Here is a 24487-nt window from a genome sequence, read left to right as displayed (position 1 = left end):
AATATCTCCTTAATGGGTTTATAAAATCAGATTATTTTTTTTTTTTTAGTTTCTTATTAGTTACTCTAAAAAATTGTATTCTTTCATTTTTGCAAGAAAAGCTATACAATCTCTACAATTTATTAGTAAAAGAAAAATATCAGTTTTTAAAATAGTATTTCAGAATATATTTGCACATAACTTTTTTCTGAGCCTGTTAACGAAAAAAAATAAATCAACAAAACTTGTAGACAATATTTCTAGCTATAAAATAATGTATACAATTATGGGTTTTAATTTATAATAAGGCATGTAGGCTGTTAATAAGGAGCACGGCGCGCGGCGGCTCGAACGCGCAGCGGTTCGCGGCGCAGCGAGAAATTACAAAAACCTTAGGAAAGTAATGATTAGTTCATGTGTTTGTTTTTTTTATAACAAATTCATATAACGTTGAAGAGTTTTATTGTTAGTTACCAGTTTTAGTTCGGAGGGGAGGGAGGGAATATAAATATTTTCCCCTGCCCAATGAAGCGCTTTCATTATCAGCCAACCGCCGTGCCCCGGTCTGGCTAAACGGTCATAATATGTTGATTGTTTGTAACTTATTATTTAAATAAGCCAAAAATACCTACAACAGCGTAGGACTACCCTTTCACAACATTAAAATATTGCAGACCTTATGTTATGGCGAAGTTCTGAACAATCTTTTGTGGAGATTCTCACTTGTTTTATTATGTGCACCTATCAACAATAAAATACCGAAACAACAAATCACTTAAAATAGTGCATAGATCTAAAATGGTTTACTTTCAAACAAGCTTCTTAAAATATACCTCAAAAATATTATAATTAAAAAACGGTTTGTAAATTATATTATAATACTTATCAATATTATCTATGACAAAATTAGGCAAATATTTAAATAATTTTCTAGTCAAGAGAGTCTACCATTTATTCGTCATACTGGGGTGTGTTCAGACATGATAATCCGTTACGGTTGTAGCACATGGCAGAGCAGGTAAATCCAGATTTTCTGCAGCCACAGTAACTTCCACATCCAGACTTGCAGGAACAGTACACCATAGAAAGAAGGTCATCAGGAGCAAATTATTTCAAAAATTTCTTCTTTCCACCATTTTCATTTACATTTTAATACCTCTATCCCCAGTTTATAGGGTTTAGTTTGTTTCCTAACCAAAACTGTACTTGCAAATAAACTCTCTACAAATGTTGATGACATGATTCTGAAGTCGGTGGTAGTTTTGCCAAGTCAAATTTAGTTTTAAAAGCTGATTTTGTCGTTAGTCTGGTAAACTTATAGTATCGAGCTTCGTTTCAATTAGAGTAGCTACCAAGACCATACATGGCGAGAGCGAATTTTTCTCCATTTTGCAACAAGTTCTCTTCAGTTGCATCTTTTTCCAGAAATGCCTCAGCTGCGTGTTTTGCTTCGGGATTGTTTTTCATCATGTCAACAACTTTTATCTTTCCTAACCCATATAAAGATAGGGTCGTATCACAGCCCGGAATGGCATGGGTAAATAGCATGTGTTTTCGAATATCTTTATGTAACATTATAGGTTTCTCTATGATGTAGAAAGTTCTTGAAGGGAGCTTTCCACCAACATCTTTACAGAAAAAAATAGATTTTCCTTCAGGAGCAAGACTTACAATTAATACCAAAAGATCACTATCCGTGTCAACAACAATCACTTTTGAGAAGATGTTGAGTTGTTCGATGCCGGTTAGTACAATGTCAATATCGGCATCACCTGCGGCCGTGACTGCTTAAAACCAGATTCACTAAATTCATGACACAGTGCTTCATTCATTATTTTTTGTTGTTTTTCTTATTAGATAAGAAAGCTTCCTTCTTAGTCAAACAACGTGCAGTGCAGTTTAATTCAATATCGCACGATGAGTTGTTAGCCGACCTTCGTCTTTGATCTTCATATTTTACAGTTGGTTCTTCAGAGTATCCATCGAAAACGACAATAGAATGTTTGCCAAATTTAGTATGGACGAAACGTGAACATGACTTAATGATGTCTCCGTAAGTAGTTTGCCAAACAACAGAGTGTAGGAGGTATCCCCCATCGATGACTATTGCAGCATTTTCCAAATCAACTTCGTCATGAATACTTTCGATAAATACTTTCGCCATACATGATTTTGTTCCTTTACGAAGGGAGACTTCATCAAAAATAGAAGGAGTCTTAAAGCCAATTCATTTCCTAAGTAGGTCTAAAGCTTGCTAGGACTATCACTAATGCACAGTATTCTGTTAAATAGCTGCTGGGGGTTTACTGCACCTTGTCTCGTCCTAACAGTTGCGGATTTGAATCTTGCTGGGTAGTCACCATGTCTTTCCTTTTCAGTCGTATATCTTAAAATTACATCCTTTCATTTTTTGCATAGCTGCCAGGCCCACCTCATAAGCGTTATCACAATTGACACTATTATCCGAAATAAACCCTGAAGATAAAGACACCAGCTCCCCCGAGAGCTTGGTGAACGGGCTGTGCTGTCTTAGCCATTATATATATTTTCCTATATCTAGCTAATCCCTTTTCTTTCGCGATTCGCGCAGGTCAACATGCTGTTCAGTAGAATGAAATTCTATACCGATGAATTCTTCAATGCTCTCTTGCACTTTCACGCAGTAAGTGGTTCCAAGTTTCCACTTTGACAAAGCGCTGTCAGTGATTCCGCGCCCAAGTGTCAAACCTCCTACTGACTTCATTGGTCGCATGAGACACTGCTCGATGATCATGTCCGTCCACGTACCGGACCAATATCTGTCGCTTCTTCTTAATGTAAAGTTCCCATTTTCAGTGAATAGTTTATATTCTTCTTTAGTTATTCTTGATTCGAGTTGCAACATACTTTGAACGTACATATGTGCTGATTTTGCGTATGGTAAATGTCCTGCCGGGTGGAAAAATGGAAGCATATCAACAATAGTATTTAAGTGCATTTTCCGATTCTCGGACTTCTCTGCAAATATAAATCTAAGCATGAGGTCGATACAATGTAGAAGGTAAAGCCACAACTTGGCAGTCCTACTCGATGATTCCTTAATCCTGTCTTCACTTGCTTCAGTATATGAAATCGTCTCTTTTAGATTGTCATCATTATTAACCTCCTCCATATCTTTTTTCTACGTAACACGTAAAATCTTGATACATATTTTCTATTTGTCTTAATTTCCCATCAATATCTCGGTATTCCTCTCTGATTACGTGGACAAGAGGCGCTGCTGTTAAAGTGTAGGCTCTGTTTGCCCGAGAATATTCATGTCCCTGGAGCATCTGGGTTACTGTTGAGGACGCGTAAACTGATTCCCATAAATTTCCCACATACCTTTATTTAAATAATAAGTTACAAACAATCATACAACATAATACGACTGTTTAGCCAGACCGGGGCACGGCGGTTGGTGGATAATGAAAGCGCTTCATTGGGCAGAGGAAAATATTTATATTCCCCCCCTCCCCTCTGAACTAAAACTGGTAAATAACAATAAAACTCTTCAAAGTTAGATGAATTTGTTATAAAAAAAAGCAAACACATGAATTAATCATTACTTTCCTAAGGTTTTTGTAATTTCTCGCTACGCCGCGAACCGCTGGGCGTTCGAGCCGCCGCGCGCCGTGCTCCTTATTAACAGCCTACGTGCCTTATTATAAATTAAAACCCATTATCATATACATTATTTTATAGCTAGAAATATTATCTACAAGTTTTGTTGATTTATTTTTTTTCGTTAACAGGCTCAGAAAAAAGTTATGTGCCAATATATTCTGAAATACTATTTTAAAAACTGATATTTTTCCTTTACTAATAAATTGTAGAGATTGTATAGCTTTTCTTGCAATAATGAAAGAATACAATTTTTTAGAGTAACTAATAAGAAACTAAACAAAAAATAAATAATCTGATTTTATAAACCCATTAAGGAGATATTAGCGTATTCCGAACGGCTTTGAAAAATATATTCAAGGGGGGGTGGGGAAGGAAGCACAAGGGGGAAAGTCGGGGACTTTTGTAAAAATACATGTTTAAAGGTCTTCTAATATCTGTGAAAAATTCAGCTTCCGGGGAATTAGTTCCGACATTGGGTCTTTTTTTCCCTTCATTGACTGGGCTATTTCATTACAGCGCAGAGGCTTCTTCATTTCAACAATCAGAAAGCAGCTAGCTAAGTACTCGGGTCGCTTATATAACTCGAAAGAAAAGATGGCGCTCTTTGTGGTAAACAACGTGAGGAAAATTAATTAAGTAAGCACCAAAGACCTTTCAAACTTCAAATTCGTCTATCTAACGAGGAATTAGAATGGACGAGAACAACCGAAAAGTTCAGATAAATAGATGAACGGGCTCGCTCGTAATAATGAGTATTGCATTACGTGAGCTTTGAATACAGCACTGTAAATTGAATCTCCTTCAGTTGTCAGAAATTTTGAAGGATTAATGCTGGAGAAGTATTTTCTATCTGTTCTGACACAACTAAGGTATTACCATTTAGAAAATGTTCTTAAGCTGAAAGAAGTGGTGGGGAAGGACGGAACGAAGTTGAAGTGAAAGATTAAGGATTACCTGACTAGTAATTCAGATGGAGTAAATAAATATAGCTAAAACCTTTCAACTCTAAATGGTGGGACTTCATTAGGACTATACTGACCTCAGCTCTAGAACTAAGTACGAATAATACATTAGTTTATCAGGAAACCTATCAATTTTATAACCTATATCAATTCATATAATTCGTTAAATGCATGCAATACCGTTGTAAACCAGATTCCAGATAATTTGAAGAGGTTCTTAATAAATTAGAGTTATTTTGTATCAATAATTTTAATCCGTGTAAGCTTGAAAAATCTTTCAAAATGAACACTTAAAAAAAATCATTAATTAAAAAAAAGCTCCTTAAAACGTATATTATGAGGATTCTTGCTAAGTTAATGGTTATACCACACAATTTTAGCTTGCGTCTCCCGCATCTACCTTATGAATAATTAAAAAGGGGTTAAGATATGCAAAGCTTTGAAAACTTCGTTAGCGAGTTGTCTCCTCCTGAGTTCGTGCGCACACACAAAGCATACTTATGAAATATTATACTATAATCTTAATTCAAATATCTGCTATGTCTCATATTTACTAAACCCACTTCTATCAGCAACATCACTTGCACACAATGCCTAAATATTTAAGGAATATTCAGTACATACTTAATCACTTCTATATAAATTAGGACGGGTTCTTTCACTGAATTTGAACAACTCATTAAATTTCAAAGTTAAAATTCATGTTTTGTAAAAGTTTCATTCAAGTTCTATTTTTATCTCCCGAAACTATTGGTAATTTGGTTAAAAGCCGGATTGTAGGCCATTTCCTGATAAACTTTTATTAAATTTCTAATATATCAAAACCTCAGTCTACTGCTAATCAACCGGCCGATGATGGAAAATGAATAGAACTTTTATTTTGAATTTGAAATTTGATGAATTGTTCATATTCTGTGAAACGTATTTGACTAGTTTATTATTTTTAAATTTCGGTTCAGGAAGGATTCACCTAATTCACCCAGATAACTTTTTAATTGTATTTTAATTCATAAACTATGGATAGTGATCTATTTGGTCGTTTGAACAGCCATATAAATTAAACATTTTGCCAAAATGGTTACAGACATCCGTCGTAAAAACGATAATTTATATTTTGTAGTTACATAGTAAAAGGGATAATTTTATTATTGTGACGTCGCCAGTTAAACAAATTACATTTTTTGTAGCATTTCCGTATTATCGGCTGAAAAATGCTTACACATGTATCTTTCTAAAGCCTATTTTTAAAATCCATGCTAGAAGATCATTGAGCAACCCACTGCGTCATATGGGAATTCACAGACTAGATTATGAAGAATACATTGAAATATGATTTATTAATAGACTTGAAAAGGGAAAAAACGTCTAGCGAGCTTCGTTTTTTCCTGATAAAGTTTTCAGTGACGAAAAGTGAGTTCATCAAAATTCATTGTTTCGCTATATTAATTATAAAATAATATTTGAGTGTGCCAACAATGTTTTTAGTACTGTGAAGTTTGCATAATTAATATGACGTGTTTGATCGTTTATTTTAATATTTTGTTTGCACGCGTTTTATTTGCGGTTTACTCAAATCGCCCACGGCTCTAAAAATAATGATTTTACCGAGATAAACAAATCCAACAAATTGATTTCAACACGTTATTTATCTATCCATTTTAATTACATACACAAAAGTAGTCCATATTTAAAATGTTAATTAATCAAATCTAAAATAAACAAAGATTTGCTCCAGATCTGGTAGAATAATGATAAAAAAATTATTATTTTTATACAATCTACATGATTTTAATTTTATGTCAATAAAACCATTTAAAATTATTAATAATATTAAATTATTAAAATTATGAATATGCAAACAAACAAATGAAATTTAATTAAAATAACTTTTGAAGGTTATACCCGTCAGTATAATTCTTCTTCTAAAATTAAAATTGTATTCATTTTGTTAAATAGCGGTGATTACGAAGTATTTGATTTTAATATGCATAAAATAATATATGAATAATGATTATTAATTACTACTCCAATGTATTCAATTCTTTACAATTTAATTATTTATATACAGGGTGTATCGGCACTAACCTGACAAACTTTAACCAGCTATTCCTTAGCACATTTGGAGTAAAAAATGTTATCGGCACTTTGCTGTCCGGTAGCATTTTTTTTTCAATAAAAAACAAAAAAAAAAAAAATTTCCACACTACATCACTGTCATTGGCATTGCGTTTCGTGTTAAACAGCTGTTATAAGCAAGTATGTCAAAAAGCGTCTTCGCTCTTTCGCACACACTAAATAATAATAGTTAAAAATGAGACGAATGGTGCCGTGCCATTTCGTTGTGATTGTAAGTGTGCGCCAATATAGGTACACACGTGCATTATTCAACGGAATTCGAATAAAATATTCGCCAGATGGGTTTTCAAACTTTGAAAAAGGATAAAACAGTGGTGACATGTGGTGAAAATATGAATAATCATTTTTTTATTAAAAAAAACGTTACCGGACAGCAAAGTGCACATAAGATTTTTTACTCCAAATATGCTAAGGAATAGCTGGTTAAAGTTTGTCGGGTACGTGCCGATACACCCTGTATATGTTATATCTGCCTTTATTTAAGCAGACTTAGGATGTTGGGATTTCTTATAATCAGTAAAAGTCTAGTAAGTAAGTCAAAAGTCATGGTGTTTGAAAGAGAGAGAGTACGAAAACAGTGTGCAATTTAGTTAAAACAGTGTGCAATATAGTTAAAACAGTGTGCATGAGGAATACTTGGAGCAAGTGGGCGAGTTTATGTATCTAGGGAGTTTGTTTTCGAGAGATGGGAAGGCTGACAGAGATATTGAAAGAAAAGTAAATGCAGGTAACTTCATTAATGGAGGACTGAACGCAGTTGGCACTAACATAAAATTGTCCAAAGAAGTGAATATTCAACCCTAATGTACGGAAGTGAGGCATGGAACTGGCAGAAAAAGGATGAAAGCAGACTGAATGCTGTAGGAATGAGATCCCTGAGGCGTATGTGCGGTAAAACCATGTATGATCGTGTGAGAAATGTGGAGATCCGCAAAGAGTGCAAGGCTGATGTAAGTCTAATGAGCAAAAAAGGAGTGTAAGGAGAATATACGATGCAAATGTGAATGGTAGCAGAAGTCAGGGACGCCCGAGGAAGATATGCCACGACCAAGTTAATCAGATAATTGAGACGGGCCATGGGCAGAGAGTAATAGAAGAGTATGTATGAGACGATGTATGAATGTGAATGAGGCAAGAAGTGTATGCCAAGACCGAGTTGTTTGATGGTCCGTTATCTCTGCTTACCCCTGCGGAAAAACGGCGTGATGGTTAGTTAGCTAGTAGGTTGGAAAAGAGTTCTTTTAATTAAAATTTGCCAAGTTTCTTCTAAAATCGTGAATAATAAAATATTTTAATGGCCTAGTTTTTCCTAATTTAAAACATAAATAAATAAAACAGCACACACATGAAATAGAAATTTGCTTTCCTTTTTGATTTAAAAAATATTATTTAGTTTGCTTGTATTTTAGCCTCTAATCAAAGAAGACCGCGCAGCTGATCCTCTTAAGCCATAGAAGAAATGAACCTAAAAATTATCTCGTTTTCGTAATCGTGTGCCTGAAGTCACCTTAATTCCTCCATACTTTAATATTATCCAATATCTAAAATCTTTCTTGAGCAGATGAAAATTTTCATTTCTCTGTCTGGGGCCTAGGAGTCAATCATCTAGTGTATTATCGTCAATCATTTGGCATTAATCATAAACCTTTTATAGCGGTATGTTTCAAAATTTCACGGGAAAAACGTATTCCATCTTCCCATCTCAATCAGATATTAAATTACCTACATTCGGTAAAAACAATTTATTTGCTTAACGAAACAATAGCAATTAATCCAAAGTAATTCACCGTCGTTAGCAACGAGCCTGGCATGTGTGTTATTTCCACGTATCACGCTAACAAGATGTATCATCCGTTGGCATGACTACGTCTTCTGATCCCTACGTTGAAGAAACATCTTCAAAGGTATTAGAAAAACCTTTGAAAATTAAATGTAAGAGACGTTTTCAAGGTCGTTGTCATAATATTATACATCAAGGAGAAAGTTTGCTAAACATTACATATTAAAGCGTTAATCATAAAGCTTTAATAAAATCGCAAAGCGTTAGGATTATAATTTTGTAATATTAATCTGTGAAGTACTTCTGAATGTCATCTCTGGCAAATTTTTTGTAAACTTTTATAGCTTTATGAAAAAAAAGTCTTATACTGAATAATGAACATAGAAAATTTATTTTATAAATATTGTCAACTACATGTATGTTATTTTGAATTTAATTTTTAAATTTATATTAAGTTTTAGGGTAAGTCCGGGGGAGATGGTCAGAAGTTTTTTTAGAAAAATTTTTTCTTAAGGCGGTGCACTACGTAGTAGACATGGGCAGATTCATTCACAATAATGAATCAATTCAGTCTTATTCACCTGGTCAAGTGAACTAATTCATTAAATTCATTCATTTAATTCCTTCATTCGACACTTCATTTTGGTTTTGTACCTAGATTGCTCACATTTAGGAAACTTAAAGAAAACAATAATGAACCATTTTTTCGCATTCACATAAATGTGTTCGTTTTGAAAAAAAAAATTTAAATAAACACACAAAAATATCAAATATAGGGATTTATTATGTACATTGCAGAAGTACATTTATAACTTTACTTAGAAAACCTGTATTTGTAAGCTTTACACTTTATAGCACAGAGTTCTTAAAGAGAGGAGAGCTTTGGAGTAACTTAAGTAAAAAAAGATATGTCGTTCCACAAAATAAACATGTTACAAACTTTTTAATAAATATGTTATTTTACAAACAAAAATTAAAAGTAATTTTACAAGTCACTAATAAAATCGTTAAAATGGGTGCCGCAAAGGAAACGGAAGGCGCAGGGCGCTGGACCTGGAGAGGAATAGTCGGATGTTTATTTTTTAACTGCCATTTCTAAATTGTGGAGCAATGCATCCCTCCATCTACTTCAGAAAAGTAACACCAAAGTTCGATCCTTTTTCTGGAATACATCTTGGCTATTCAATATGTTGCTTTTTCCTGTAAAAAACGAAGGTAAAACATCATTAAACGATACCAAAAATAAAAAGTTCCACTCGATTTTTCTTTTTTTGCATAGAAAATTTTTGCTGGCAAACTGAATCCCAGAATAAAAATTATTATTATCTTTCTTCGTAAAACTATCTATATATTTACTACAAAAAGTAGGTACGTAGTAGGTATAACCTTTACATAAAAAATATATTATTTTAGGGGCAATGAGATACGTTCTTAAAGCAATTATAAGAACTATATTATTGCTATCCCACTTTTGTTTAACCGTTCACCTGGAATAAGCTTCAACCACATATATATTATATTCATTTATTTTAATGTTTGCAGGTACTTACCTCAATGGTAATTTTAAATCCATGCGCCAAATAAAAACTGATTGAACGTCTGAAATTGAGTGGCATACAATTCAGTACAAAAATACAGAAATCAAAACAAATTACTTGTTATCATCACCCACAATTCGACAGTCAACCGATCTCGTTTTACGTCTACAAGTAGGCAGGTACATAAAAAACATACTTATAAGAACAATAACGTAAATATCGTTTTGTTTCTAAGCGTATTGCATTATTTTCGCATGTGGAAAGGAGAAGAATACAGGAGATACTTTCGCTTTTTTACTAGAATTCAGATTCCGAAGTAGAAAGTTTTCACCTGACTAGGTACTAAATCGAAGGTTTAGCCACGCGGGAACTAACGACGAACCGATTGACAGCTGACATAGCGCAATGAATTAGGAACTTCTGACTAGTAAGTGTGTTGTGTCTATCTGCGACATTAATGAATTGCGTTCTTGCAGACGGTGCGGACGGACCTGTAACTAGTAAGGAAAGGGACTCGATTACGAATAGGGAATTGGGAACTCTGTCTCGAGTGTCACTGTCTCTGTCCTGTTTCACTTATTCCCTGAGATTGACCGCTTGTCCGGACAGACTCGGTACATGGGACATAGGATTTGTGTCACGACGCGTGACGTCACAACTGAAAACGGAATAAATTCGTTAATTCCTTGACTGGGGACTCGATGAAAAGAGTCTTTTGGATTACGGCGCGGGACGCGGGATACTAGATACGCGATTTAGTGCGACAGGGCACAGTACATATAAACTTCGCGGCGCGCCGCCATAGTACCGTAATAATATTTAATTAGATTTCTATGAAACACTATAATATTTAAATCATTTAAAGTGCACATCATTATTAATTATTACCTTATTATCATGAAATAATTTAATTGTAAAATGTTTAGAAAAAAATGCCAACGATAACGAATTAAGATTCAATTCCTTTTGAAAATGAGAATAAGATCGATTGTGTTACAAGATTGAATTAATTCATGGAATTAATTCAATCAATTTTGCCCACCTCTACTACGTAGTAATGCAAAATCATGTGTTTTTGGTTTGAAAATTTGGTTGCCTAGAAATGTTTCAGATTTTTTAATTAAATACTGCGAGTAGAATACATCTTGGCATTTGAAATAATCAAGTATTTTTTAGATAAGTCTTTTTATAAGCCAAGAAAAAATTAGGTATAAGGCCTATGAAAACTACTTTAATGTTCAAAATCTCTATAACCTACGAACACGTTTTACAAATTTTTGAATATTTATGCCTTAACATCCACAAAATAAAATAAGAGGCACTTTTTGGCTATGTTTTTTTCTTACATAAATCAGAACAGGCGGATGGTGTTAAGCAGGAATTTAAACCTATCTGAGTAAGGGGTGTTATTGATAGCGGCTCGATTTGAAATATTACACGACGTAGTGCATCGGTTTAAGCAAATAAAATTAACAATAAGTAAGTAAGAATAAATAATAAGTAAGAATAAATATACGACGCCCTAACACGGATCGTCATAATAATGGTAGTTATATGTTTACAATAATACTTATATATAACTTGGGTCCAAACTGTGATATACCAAAAAATGATATATCACACATACCCCACTACGAAAAATTACTTTTATCACCTTTTTTTACTTGCCATACACTTATTATTTTACACATATTGAGTTATTTGTTTATTGCACTTTAAACATTTAAAATAAACATGACATACAATTTTCCGTCACAAACGACTTGATGAAAAGCCTTCGCAGGCATATAAAAGAATACGTTAATAAATTTAGCTGCTTCGTTTATCAACTGCAAGTGAGCAATAAAATTGAGCTAAGACCCAAAACTGTCGATTAATTAATAACATTATTAATCACACACCACAAACCGCGACATACTTTCCATCTTAAACTTGTTTTGATAATGTTGGAATAAGTTAGCTGCGGGCGGTTATAAATGATGGTACGTTTCAAATACGAAAGACACAATAATTGTACATACAGGCATGTCGGCAATGTTAAGTATAAAGCAACACAGCTGTGTCTTTGTATATTTATAAATTAGCCAAAACCCTCAAACGGTGATCTCTGTTGTAAAGTATTTGTCGAATGACTAATTCAACGCTACGATTTTATGATGAATTTTTAATTATGTTAATAATGTTCTACGGAGTAGTGAATTATCATTTTAATTTCCAAAATGTCATGGCAATGAGACAATACGCTTTTACATACATATTTTTCTATTGTTCAATTAGAATCGATTGAATATTATCAAAAAAATATATTTTTGAAAGTTGTGCGAAAAGCTTAGTATGATTTAGCTTAATGGAGACATTATTGACATAATAATCTAACCGCCAATTTAGAAAAAAATTTCAACGCAGGGACTGTGTTTTCAGTGGTATGTTTTGCATGATTTCATTAATAGTGCATGACTATAAAAAAACAAATACTATTTAAAATAAGCATCCTCTTGTATAGAACCATGTTTATTGAAGTGTGCAACTTTATCAAAAAATCAACTCGTAAATTAGCTCGCCTAAAATATTTGCTATTTTGAAAGCTCTCGATCTCCCCATGACGGAAGAGAGTGAATCTACCACTCAAGCGGCATAGAAAAAGTAATTTCCTTATAATAAAATCATAGGCAATACCTGTATTATTACTGATATCTAGGCTTCCGATCCATATTCCAACCAAGCCGAGCTTTGAATCAACCGATATACCGGGCTATAATGACACGTTGTATCTTGTATCGAAGAAAGCTGTAAGCGGAATATTCACTGAAAAAATTAGACGTTAAATTTAAGACACAATATCAACAACAATATCACACATACGCGTTCCGGTTTAGAAAGCTACTGAACAAACCGTTCCTTCTGATGTGGTGGTAAATTTTCGGATGGCGTCCGCGATATGCTAAAATTTGTAAAAAATTGTATGTGCTTTCAACTGCTCACCGAATATGCAAACAATGCTGTATAATTATTTATATAGTGTCGTTTTTGTTTAAAAAAATCACCTCAAGGCAGCTACTTATGAGAACTTTGTGAGATTTTATAACCGATGCCAACTAATTGCGTCCACAAAGAGATTGATAGATTCACGACGCATAAATGGGTAGGTAAATAATACCTAGCTTTACCCTCTTACTTACCCTCTAGCAAAAGCACAAAAATCACTTCTAAGGGTCATTCTTAAGAAACCATTTAGGTATCCCAGTGATCTATTATTTGAAGAGGTACGAGTTCTTGATGTGCGGCAACTGTATATAAGAAAAATTATTTGACATACACAAAAACATCGACACCACTATTCATCCATTGATCATCTCCACAACACCCGTCATGCAAGGAGGAATCCAGTAGTTCCATCCAGTATAAACACATCACATGCACAAAGACAATACTCCTATTTAGGACCTAAAGTGTTCAACCTCATTCCCGAAGCATGGAAATTGAAAAGTGCTAGCGCGTTGCGAAAATTGGTTAGCAATTGGCTTCTGGACATGGGGAGAGTCGAGAGCGAACTCATGCTGACACAAACGCACAAAAATTAATATAAACTAATAATTTAAAAAAAAGTAAATTATTTTTTTTTTTTTTTAGTATTTAGATAGAAAAAAATATAAAATAGCGTTGATAATATTATTTTAAATTTTATTTTTTATCTTCCAAAAGGCTATTTTATACTTATGAGAGATAAGGATCTAAAGTCACTTTTTATTTCAAGTTTAAAAATTGTTATTTTTGTTCCTAATAATTGATCTTCATTGTTGTTATTATTTAAATTTAAATTTACGAATCTTTTGCGCGGTTTTATTTCGATTACTGTATAATAATGACTAGTCATTTAATAAATAAAGAATCGAAATTTTAAAATTGGAAACTCATATGTCATACGGCATATATTCTGGTTTAGTAATGTGTGATTTTTATCACCTAAGAAATTTAAAAAAAAGTACTATAGGAATTATATGTCTTATACTGATTTATAAATGTGGAAATTCTAACTATACAATTGTAAATGTTCTCCAAAATGCCCTGGAAAGAATCTGAGACTTGTGATGTCCCGAAAAAAACCATTCATCTGTTCCGAATGCAATTACTAATGGTATCCAAATTGACCCTGGTAATAAATTACATCTTTTCAATTCTTTCAAGGATAAAGAAACCATTCTGTCACTTCGAAAGCAATCAACAATGTTCTCAAAATTGGTTTTGATAGCATCGCCATTCCATTGAAAGAATATTATGTACTAAATACACAATTTGGCTGTCCTGAAACGGGAATCCTTCCCAGTTGGACAGACAAAGGTTCATTTTGTTTTGTATTATTTGTAATTTATATATATATATATAATTCATATATATAAATAAAAATAATGATACATTGCGTTGAATGGCATTATTCGTAATTAGTTTGTAATCTAATCACAAACCAAATTCAATTAGATTCTTATTTCGACTGATTGAATTGAGTCTTTCACGGATGTTTAAATTGATCAATGATCAAACACTTGAATGAGAATTTAGAATTTAAAAGATGATGAGAGTTAAAATTTGTAAGTGAATTATTCCGCCACTCTTCCTATCATTTGTGCGGGCATGATTATCAAAACTCAGTAAAGGTTTTTATCGACACGTTAATCTCGCTTTTGATATTTAAAATACGGTTTATTAATGATGTGGTGATGTTGATTAATGGCGAGATGTTGACATTTCAATTTCCCAGCATCCAATTATCAATTTCTCCTTTGGATAAAAAGGGAAGATTATTTCAGAGAAAATCAATCATTATTTACACTAAGCAAGAAAATACTCTATCTCTGAGAACGAAAATCACCTTCTGTTGTATAGTTAAATTAGTTGTATTGGGTTAGTAGGGAAATAAAAGTAAATTTGGCGGTTGTTTCGAGTGAATAATATTAATTTTGAGTGTGTCCACCTGTAGCAGTTGTTTTAAGGATAGGAGAAGTGTCAAAATAACGACGTGGGTAGGGTGAGTTTTGGAATGCAAGGTGGTCTCTTTATTCTCAAGTGTGAAAGGAGCATGATGTGACAAAAGAAGTTTATTAAATTGAGAGAGATGTGATATTAATTTGACGCTTTAAAGCGATTCTTATAAAAACGCATGTCACCTCTTAAAACTAAGCGGAGTTGTCGCGAGCAAAAAAAAAACGAATGAAATAATAAATAAATTAATCAAATAAATTTTTTGCACGTGCCAGGATTTGAACCCACGAACTCCGGATTAATAGCCAAGGATCGTATCCGCTCAACCGTGGAGGCCGTCGAGGAACTAATTTCGAGGATTCATTTTTCCATGGCGTCGCATAGATTTATTGATACGGGAATATCTCACCGTCTAGCGATCTGCCTAGAGTGTACGATGTAAATACAATGTTGAAATTAAAGATTGGCGAAACAGCCTGCTTTCAGAGAGCGTATTTGCAGACGAACTTTTGAAAAAAGTGAAATGGAAATTATGATTTTATTTTCAATTCGTCAATGCATTGACAAGTGATTCCATACGATTATTATTAAAGCTGATCCGCGTATTTCAGGTTCTCATTCAGTTTATCAATTAAACAATCGAACGGGGTGACTACTCTAGCGAACGCTCATAAGATGCAATATAGCTAATTAATCGAGATCAAATGGAATGGTTAATCTATGCTAATTCAATGAAGACCTCATGCGATGGGAATTAATTCCAAGCTAGATGCCTACGAATATTCATGAGTCAAGATTATGAACATATTAATCTCAGAGAGTGCGCTCGTGTTCACTATATCTTTACCAAATCTCTGGTATCTATCAATCTCAGAGAGTGCGCTCGTGTTCACTATATCTTTACCAAATCTCTGGTATCTATCAATCTCAGAGAGTGCGCTCGTGTTCACTATATCTTTACCAAATCTCTGGTATCTATCAATCTCAGAGAGTGCGCTCGTGTTCACTATATCTTTACCAAATCTCTGGTATCTATCAATCTCAGAGAGTGCGCTCGTGTTCACTATATCTTTACCAAATCTCTGGTATCTATCAATCTCAGAGAGTGCGCTCGTGTTCACTATATCTTTACCAAATCTCTGGTATCTATCAATCTCAGAGAGTGCGCTCGTGTTCACTATATCTTTACCAAATCTCTGGTATCTATCAATCTCAGAGAGTGCGCTCGTGTTCACTATATCTTTACCAAATCTCTGGTATCTACCAATCTCAGAGAGTGCGCTCGTGTTCACTATATCTTTACCAAATCTCTGGTATCTATCAATCTCAGAGAGTGCGCTCGTGTTCACTATATCTTTACCAAATCTCTGGTATCTATCAATCTCAGAGAGTGCGCTCGTGTTCACTATATCTTTACCAAATCTCTGGTATCTATCAATCTCAGAGAGTGCGCTCGTGTTCACTATATCTTTACCAAATCTCTGGTATCTATCAATCTCAGAGAGTGCGCTCGTGTTCACTATATCTTTACCAAATCTCTGGTATCTATCAATCTCAGAGAGTGCGTTCGTGTTCACTATATCTTTACCAAATCTCTGGTATCTATCAATCTCAGAGAGTGCGCTCGTGTTCACTATATCTTTACCTAATGTCTAGTATTTAAGGCACGAGTGTTGGTTTTCTTTTCTGGCATCTGATTGACCGAAAGCTGGAATATCTTGTGGATGAAATAACTAAATTTCATTATCCCTGAACTCGATAAATTAAATTAAATTATTTATGTTGGTATTAACAGAACTGAAATTTTCGCCAAAATAAAATTATATGTACCGACCGAAAATATACCGAAACGAGAAAAACGCTACGTTTTTCTGTAACAATTTTAAAATAACTGTAACTTATAAATCAACTTCATAATTTTGGTAATAGATTTGGGAATGTTCTAGACTTATTTAAGGATTCCGTATTAGTAATGAAACAAAGAAAGAAGTGAGTTTATTACGTTATTTTACAAGAGTTATATTTTGTAGTTTTACTTATTTTATAACTCAATACAAAATACGTGTTATACCACTGTTACTATGTACAACAAATAGTTAACACAACTATATCACTTACATTTATTTCGTGTAAAAGTCCACAAGGGCGTAAATAAAAAAATAAGTTAATATTAATCATTGTTGAGAAATTAATAGGTTTGAAAATGCGTAAATAAAATGTTAAAAACCTTTTTTTATGAACACAAATTCCGGTTCGCCTGAATTCTTGTTTTTTATTAACTTAGCCGGTTTTTTGTTAGGTTATACATTTTCTGGGAATGTTTATCTTTCTTTAATACAAATACTTATGTACAAAAGCATAATGATTTTACTATGAAACTTCAAGTGGCTTTTCATTAGGATAAATAAATAATAGAAAATAATGTTGTTGTTTCCTTTATCATCAAAATTGGCATTGAGTTTTTAACTCAACTTATCCGTTTGACTGCAGTGCTGTGAAGCATTTCAAATGTCTATATATTAATAAATCTAATTGAACTTGGATCTTGTTTTCTTCATTGATTAATTGAATGAATGAATAAATTAAATGTAATCTAGGAAGTTAAAATCAACCCACTTTCCAAAATACGATCAAGCTGAAATTTAAAAACAGTTCATATACGAAATAAATGTCAGTTTGAAGAGGGATATTTTAAAAGTTCACAACGGTTTGAGGGCCAGTCCCTGGGAAGAATGGTTCAATCCTCAGTTAAACCAATTTTTTTTAGTTTAAAAAAATATTTAAAAAGTTCACAGTACCTGAGAAGGAATGTTCAATCCTCAGTCAAAGTAAAAAATATATAGTTTATATTTTAAAATACATCTATCTATTAATAAAAATAGATGCATCATGGTAAAAAAAAATTTACGGGTTGTTTTTTTAACAAAGTTACATTATGCTATAATTTCTGATACTCACATTCAAAACTCTCATGATGATATTTTTTTCAGAAATAAATCGTGCTGCGCTTTTTCCTCCTTTAGCCAACATTTTAGACAGCCTAGCAGTCTCCTTAGATCACCGATCACCTCAGATCGTCAATCATCATAATAATATACTATGTATGAGTAGGTTGTACGATTTATATGTACATTGTAAAGTCAATCATCATAATAATATACTATGTATGAGTAGGTTGTACGATTTATATGTACATTGTAAAGTCAATCATCATAATAATATACTGTGTATGAGTAGGTTGTACGATTTATATGTACATTGTAAAGTCAATCATCATAATAATATACTATGTATGAGTAGGTTGCACGATTTAAATGTACTTTGTAAAGTCAATCATCATAATAATATACTATGTATGAGTAGATTGTATGATTTATATGTATATTGTAGAGTAAATCATCATAATACCTAGTTTATGTTTAGTTATTTCTATATTCTAAAGTCAATCATTATAATAATATACTATATATTAGTCAGTTGCATGATTTTTATTTGTATATTTTAAAATCAATCATCATAACAACATACTTTATATGAGTAGGTTGTATGATTTATATGTATGTTGTAAAGCGCCGCTTTTGATGTTAAAAGCGATATATTATAACGTCACGCGGATAAACCCCCCTTTACTAATTCATTCCACTCCACGACAATTATCATTGATTTAGACATCATCATTACGTTAATCGGAGCGATCGAAATGTGGCGATTACGTATATGTATCCAATACCCATTACGAAATAAGGATATTTCGAGACTTCTCCAATAAGGTTTATTCTTTCTAAGGAATTATTTATCACCTGGCATCATCAGAATACGGGAGAAAGTATTATGACTATTCCGCCTAGATGCTTATAATATCTTTTTGATCATTTTTCCTGTTTTGAAAAGAAAAACCTAATCAAATTTGACTTGCGATTTTTTTTTTACGTTATTGGTTCATGTGAACCGTACACGATACAATAAATAATAAATACGGAAGGAATAATCTTGTTTATTTATTAACGCCTTTGGATTACCATACAAAATAATAAGGTATCTACCTACTTATTTATTTTCAATGTTATAATTTAAAAAAAAATGTTTATTCAAAAAAGAGAAAACGCAAATAATATAATAAATAATATTGTTCGTTTATATCACCCTAACCACTCGAGCGATTTGTTTCATATTTATATAAATTTAAAATATTATTTATTTAATAACATTCCTCAAAATATTTATACGTAAACATAAAATTGCTTAATTCGGTTTAAAGACATGAATCCACCTAGATTTTTCCATTTATCCCATATTTTAGGTTATTTTAATTTGGAAAGGAATTGCTCAAAACGTTTTTGCAAATATTACATAATTAGTTAAAAATCACTCGAGAGCCAAATAAGAATGACAATATTTTTTTATCATTTATGTTATACATTTTTTCCACAATTACTCCCTACCGTTTGGAGCCAGTGAGACTATGGCGTCCCAAATTGTAATATATTGTGAGGCTGAAGGTAGTGGATATAAGAAAACATAGACGAGAAAGAGGAAGGTGAATAAGGCTAAATTAATTTCAAGAATTTCGATTCGTTATGGTGCTCTTTTACTAGGGCGATACTGAAAGTATCTACGACTCTGGAACATGCCGCAAAAAACAATATATTTAATTGAATATTCTGCAGCTCTCTGCAAAGCCAGCATTTTTAAAATTCTGTAATCAGGTTGTATTTACATTACATTATCGTAGTTTAAGTGTAGTTAATTTATCATTAAGCTTAAAATGTACGATTTTATCTCTACCACTCTGCTAAAACTTGCAGTGACATGAAAAAATCATTTTTTACTAACTTTCTGGTGGTAAATTATGAACTTAATGTATGTTCAATGTTTAAACTTAATTTTTTCAAGTGATTGAACTTTCATATTATCTGTACAACGGATAAAAAAAGTGGGTGTGTCAAGCCTACGCAAGACAGAAGTGAAACTTCTAGTTTCAGCTGATGCTTGGCGTGGCGCAGTTCGCTGGTGTCTGAGAGAGAGGAAAGAAGAGAAGAGAGAGAACGTTCGTGAGCGGCTCCCCCACCTCAACAAGGTTTCACTTCAAAAATGCCACAGCCGAGAATCGAACCTCGCTTAACTGATTGAAAGCCAACCACGCTGAGCACCAACTGTAAGCAAAGCCGCATAAATTGATTATATTATGTAGGTTCTGAAAATATGAGAGCTTGTTATGTTTTATAATGTTACCTACATCACACCCAAAATATAATATATTTTTAAAAATAATGTACAATGTACAGAAATAGAATCCCACACAAGATCGCGTAGTGCGCTCTAGCGAACGGATATTTTATCAGAGGGAGATAGTTTTAATTTTTTTTTCTGTAAATTATTACATATTATCAAAATAAATAAATTAATTAAATAAATGTAATACAATTATCATAATATACGGATTAGATAATAATTTTAATCCAACACAATAACGCAAAGCGCGCTCTAGCGGAGTAATGTTTTATCACAGTGAGATAAGTGTTTTTATTATTTTGCAATATTATTTTCTTTTAAAAAATGTTCTGACCTACTAAAAAATAAGATATTGAATGAAAAAGGCGTTAAAAACAAAAAAATAATGTGCGATGGCCGAGAATCGAACTCGGATCAACTGCTTGGAAGGCAACTATGCTGACCATTACACCACCAACGCCAGTTGTCGGGATGAGCTAAGAAGCATTTATATGTTACTTCAAAACTTTGACTAGATCAAATGAACTTTAATCGGTGGTAGGGGGTACCCGCATTTTCGTTTCGGTCATGAGTCGGTTTTACTCCGGTCCTCGAAATTGCATGACGCGCGTAAAGAAGTTTCACTTCAACAAAAAAAAATACAAACAGTATTAATAAATTCATTTATTAATTATGCAAAGTTATGCAGGTATTTATTGAAATGGCGCCTATTGGTTTGGATAGGGACAGAACCATAGTGACGCACGAAATGCTCTTTGTTATTAGGGATTTTTATCCATCTGGTTTAACGTATATTCTAAAGATACGAATGAAATTGGTGGAATTATCAGTAATAATACAGATCATCAACAGTAAAAGATAAATCCTTAAATTCTGGGTAAACATTGATTATCAGTAGGTACTGGAATTTGGCCATTTCTGCTTTGAAAACTTTCTATTTTATGGTTTTCTCATTTACAATGAAAAAATCATGTAGGTTGAAATTAAAATAAATCCCTTATTGTTGTAGGTAAGTCAGAACTATCACGCCTTACTCAGAGCAGATTAAAAATTTAAGTTCACATAAACTCTGAGAAGACATAAATGGGCCGAAACCCGATAGCGTGGTGATAATGATCAAATTATCAACCCAAATTTTAGTGTATTTTTATTTATTTATTTGGGGTACGTTAGGCTGAAGCTAGAGGAAGGAAAGGGGTGAAGGAGATGAGAAAGAGAAAGATGGGAAAGTACCCGGCTATTCAGATCTGGTCACCACACATGACATTTCAAGCAACGTTTCCACTCTGGATGATGGTCTTACACTAGAGTATCTTCCAATCTGAAACGTGCCACAAATATGTCTAATGTTATTTTAAATGATTGAATTGTAAAATAACACAAATCAACCAAATAAAATCTACTTGCGCACCTCCCCGCGACCTCCGGATTGCTAGACGAGAGCCTTACTCCTAGACCACGGAGTCCGTCATTGTTTATTTATTTATTTATTTTATAAGAAACAAACAGCTTTTATATAACATACAATGATAGATATAAATATACAAGTTAACTGAAGTCAAGCCACAGAAGTTTCTTATGTTAAAGTACATAAGAAATGAAGTTTTAGTATCTTAAAATTAATTTGGTGTTAAAGGAAGGGGAGAGGAAGGGGAAAATAGGAAGGGGATAGGAGATGCTGCCGATACATTCCATACTCTCATATTAATAATCGATCGTACGCATTACTTCATATCAATATTTCTTTAGAATTAAAATTAAAAAACTTTTTCACTTTGTTCCACTTATTTATTATTACCAGGACCGGTTTCATCCTACTACGGACATTTTCAGACTGGTAGTTGAAACTCTTATGCTACTGATTTTATACAAACTTAGGCAGGGGTATACAACATTGTTTATATATAATGAATGATTCTATTTTGTTAATTTGAGGTAGGTATTATGAGTTATTTTGTTAATTTAGGGTACATTAGGTAATTATAAAGTTTATTTTTACAAATTATGAATGATGTTACAAAGCAAGTAGATATTTATAGTTCATATGAATATAAAAGAATTTATATAATTAAAAAGGTTTGTGATTTCTGATATTTTATTTTTGTAATGTTGGGATATTCCCTCCTTGTTGCTTAGGGCTTATTGTCAAATATTGATAGCACTTAAATAATTATTATTAGGGTTCCCCACATATTTGGGTTATTACATTTTTAAATTGCATACTTAAATTATACCACTGCTCTCTGAAGTAAAATTATTCTAAGTGAATTATAATGGGTAAATTAATGGTGATTGAGCATTATGTTCCAACTGTTTATTCATAACATATTTACGATCTATTTTCTTCGTTAAGCGATTGATTTCTAGTGACTCTAATCTGTCTAATTTTTGTCCTTTGTTGCAAACATGAAGGATTTTTACATCTCTATCTTTGTCAAAGGTATGTTGGTTTTCTAGTAGATGCAAGGCAACGTTCGATAAATCTCCTTTTTGATTAACCCAACTAGCGAAATGTTCTTTTATACGGGTTGATACTGCTCTTCCTGTTTGTCCTACGTAATACGCGGGGCAATTCGAGCAGTTCACCTGGTAGACTCCAGAGTTTTCCAGATTACCTCTTTTATCTTTATTGTTTATAAATATTTTACCCAAAGAATTTACATTATAAAAGGCTGTCTTACATTTTTTATCACTGTCTATTAATTTTGAAATTTTATTTGATATTTTGCCAAGGTACGGTATTTTAGTCCATTGTTTTGTTTCTATTTCCTTGTCCGGCGTAAGGCCATATGTAATTGAAGCTACGGTGAGTTTTTTATTCTTCTTCTTTATTAGATTATCAATCATTATGCTATCGTAACCATTATTTTCTGCAATAGTTTTGATAACTTTTAATTCATTATTGTAATTTATGTCGTTTAGTGGTACATGTAATAGTCTATGGATTAAAGAATGGAATACCGACAATTTATGTGAAATATGGTGTCTTGAGGAGCTGTGAATAATATTATCGCTATATGTCGGTTTCCTGTATATCGAAAATTCTAATTTGTTATTAACTTTATTCATTCCTATATCTAAAAAGTTGATTTTATCTCCTCCTATCTCCATCGTGAATTGAATTGACTTATTGATTTGATTTATTTCTTTGATGAAGATATCTAGTTGTCTCTGCGTACCGGTCCATATGATCAAAATTTAAGTTATAATTTAATAATTTAAGTTTATAATTTATAATTTAAGGTAAAAGTTTATAATTTAAGTATGCAATTTAAAGATGTAATAACCCAAATATGTGGGGAACCCTAATAATAATTATTTAAGTGCTATCAATATTTGACAATAAGCCCTAAGCAACAAGGAGGGAATATCCCAACATTACAAAAATAAAATATCAGAAATCACAAACCTTTTTAATTATATAAATTCTTTTATATTAATATGAACTATAAATATCTACTTGCTTTGTAACATCATTCATAATTTGTAAAAATAAACTTTATAATTACCTAATGTACCCTAAATTAACAAAATAACTCATAATACCTACCTCAAATTAACAAAATAGAATCATTCATTATATATAAACAATGTTGTATACCCCTGCCTAAGTTTGTATAAAATCAGTAGCATAAGAGTTTCAACTACCAGTCTGAAAATGTCCGTAGTAGGATGAAACCGGTCCTGGTAATAATAAATAAGTGGAACAAAGTGAAAAAGTTTTTTAATTTTAATTCTATTACAATGGAATTCCACCACGAATTAACAGTGCAAAAACTAGACTCAATATTTCTTTACGTTATTACCAAAAATGTCAATGCTGTAAAATTTTGTATTATGTTGTGCACATATACGAAGAATTGGGGAATTTTTTCGAATGTTTGTTCTACAAGAGGGTAGATAAAATAAATCAAATTGTCGGGTTGATCTAGACGGAATATGAAATACGGAAATTGTGTTACAATAGAAATTTATTTATTTCCATAATATTATTATAGCTACTAAAAGAGTCAGAATAGTAGAGTAGTGTTGATAGTGATAGTGTTGAAAAAAGATGCATTAATGTAAATGAAGCAATGAATGTCTACCAAGACAGATTTTATCTTATCTGCCTACCCCTCCGGAGAATGATTAGTTAGTAAGTAAGTTACAAAGATTGAAAAAAAAAAAAGTGGGTGTGTCAAGCCTACGCAAGACAGAAGTGAAACTTCTAGTATTCTTCTCTCTTATTATTAGGG

The 24487-nt window shown here is 32.6% G+C and overlaps 1 protein-coding gene across 8 annotated transcripts in view; it reads right to left on the bottom strand.

Moving 5' to 3' along the window:
* LOC149424522 (dual specificity calcium/calmodulin-dependent 3',5'-cyclic nucleotide phosphodiesterase 1A-like) overlaps positions 1-24487 on the bottom strand; it is a 618560-nt gene that overhangs the window by 317768 nt on the left and 276305 nt on the right. The window lies entirely within an intron of this gene.

This window comes from Hesperophylax consimilis, chromosome 4 (genome assembly GCF_061612785.1).
Source record: "Hesperophylax consimilis isolate HC1 chromosome 4, BYU_Hcon_1.0, whole genome shotgun sequence".
NCBI lineage: Eukaryota > Metazoa > Arthropoda > Insecta > Trichoptera > Limnephilidae > Hesperophylax > Hesperophylax consimilis.
This window is presented reverse-complemented; position numbering and strand designations above follow the sequence as displayed.